Source organism: Setaria italica, chromosome IV, assembly GCF_000263155.2.
Source record: "Setaria italica strain Yugu1 chromosome IV, Setaria_italica_v2.0, whole genome shotgun sequence".
Lineage (NCBI taxonomy): Eukaryota > Viridiplantae > Streptophyta > Magnoliopsida > Poales > Poaceae > Setaria > Setaria italica.
Genome location: NC_028453.1, coordinates 30,867,961 through 30,870,490, shown reverse-complemented (window position 1 = coordinate 30,870,490; position 2,530 = coordinate 30,867,961).

Sequence of the window (2,530 nt, the reverse complement as noted above, 5' to 3'; positions counted from 1 at the left end):
AGAGAGAAGAGAAGAATGGAGGAGAGAAAGAGGAAGGGATCGGAGGAGATAAGGCACTGCGCTGTGCTGTGCGGTGGCAGGAAAGAGAGGAAGATAGCTAAAAAATTCTGAGTCCTCGAGGCAGGCATGGGAGAAGCCTCTAGTACCGGTGGGTAAGCCCATCTGGTACTAGAGGGTCACCTTTAGTACCGGATGGAGCTACCAACCGGTACTAGAGGCTCTAGTACCGGTTGGTAGCTCCACCCGGTAATAGGGTCACCTCTAGTACTGGATGGAGTCCCCATCCGGTACTAGGGGGCCTCCGGGGGCTCCCAACTTTGGAACCGGTACTAATGCTAACATTAGTACCGGATTCAAAAATAACCGGTACTAAGGCTAGGGATGAAAGGTCATTTTTCTAGTAGTGAAATATATCGATCTTGATCCGGAGTGATAATTAATAATACTGATATATACACTACTGGAAAACTGAGCATTCGTCCCGAGTCTCAATACCGGTTGTGTATTGGCCCGGTATTAATGTGGTGGAGCTCCCACCCGGTACTAAAGAGCTCCTCCCTATCCATCCGTGTGCTCGCTCATCCGCCGCCTTATCCATATATCCATCTCCCCCCTCCTCTATCTCTCTCTCCAATCTCTCTCTGCCTTACCCAAACTCTTCCCCTCCCCCCTCACCCGAACCCCTCTCCTCCTCTGCCTTCCCTCCCCTCCCCCTTCTGCTCACCCCTCACCGACAGTGAGGAGCAGCGGCGGGGTGAGGTGAGGTGGCGGCGGCGACGGGCAGGCGGGAGCAGCGGCGGGCAGGTAGGCGGGCGGGGGCCGGTGGGAGCGGCAGGACGGGGGCTGGGGAGGGTGGGGCCGGTGGGTGATTTTTATTTTTTTTATTTTTTAATACTCCTTTAGTACCAGTTATTTCAACAGGTACTAAAGGCCCCCCCTTTAGTATCGAACTAACAATACCGGTTGCGGAACTGGTACTAAAGGAGGTTCCCAACCGGTACTGATGGCCCTTTCCCTAGTAGTGATACTATCACGAAAACAATACGAATCCATGGATGGAATAATACTTAGGTATATATAAACACTTATAACCGACATGATGTAGCAGACATTGTTGGGGAATCAGTCATAGATCGCGGGTCCAAGAGACTGTGGCTTTCGGGGGACCCCTAGAAGCAACGGGGTCCTTACGAACTCGGGTTGGGGGAGGAGGAATTCCCATCCACCCGAGGGCCTCTGAGGGCCGCCCGCGTGTCACCATGGGGTGGACGCATCGCCTACCACCGGGAGACCTCCGAAGGGCTCGGGAACCCCTCCCCCCTCCCCCAAATACGAAGGGGGATTCCCAGAACCCCTTTGCCTTAAGGGATGGGGAGGAGTGTTCCCCTCTCCTGCTCGATGCCACCGAGGCAAGCTAAGAACCCCGCGCCCTTTGTCCGAGGCCACGTGGACTCGGTAGTACGGGGGAGGGGAGGGAAGGTGCAGAGCCCCACCTACACGTTAGCCCTAGGTACGGAGGGCACATCCACGTCAACCCTAGGTATGGAGGGTCTCTGTGCCTCCTAAGGGGGATTAGACCAAGGAGCCCCTGATGACGTCCCCTCACAGGGCCAGCATCTAGGGTCTCCGTACTAGGGAGCAAATGAGTCTATTCTGGTACAGTTTCGCCCCAAGCGCTATAAATAGGGGGAGGACCAAGGAACAACATAACATTCTAGCCACTCAGCCCCCTAGAAGCTCTTTTGAACAACTTGTTCAAGAGGCACCCTCTACTGTTTGGGTATTTCGTAACCACCAACATGCATATATATAGAATATCTCTAGCAGATCCTCCAAGTTCCTTATAGTGCGTCTAGTAAAAAACGAGATAATCACCTGAATCTTCAACTTGGGCACAATCTTGGTAAGATATGCTCGGATTCTGAGTAGACCGTGATTTTCACCCTACTTGCATTGGCATCCAGAAGGTGTTGATCCTCCCCGGTGAGTGGTGGATATTGCTCGATTCATGGGAGATGAGGAGAGAGAAGATAAATGTGAGAGACAAGGAGAGATGATCGATGCCATGTGTGTTTGCTAGCATGTCAGCAAAATTTGGACTTCAATGACACTTGTTAACAAGTTTAGGGACCTCAAATTGCAAATTAATAGTTCGACCTAGGTGACATTCTCGAACAAGTTTAAGGACCTTCTGTAGATGCACTTACGTTACTAATTATACATGCATATATGCAATAGGGATGGAAATGGACTATCCACCCGATCTAGATCCATGCTGGTACATGGGATATAATTAGTCACCAGGCAGTTCTATCTTATGCATTATAACTAGAGTAAAATACATGGCCGGTCCTTAAACTTGTCTGGATGTGTCACTTAGGTCCACGTACTCTTAAAATGCATATTTGGCTCACTAAACTTGGTCTCGGGTGCCATTTAGGTCCCTATACTCTCATTACGCAGACCTAGTCCCCTAAACTTGGCTTCGGGTATCATCAAGGTCCATATACTCTCTAAAAGTATTGTCATC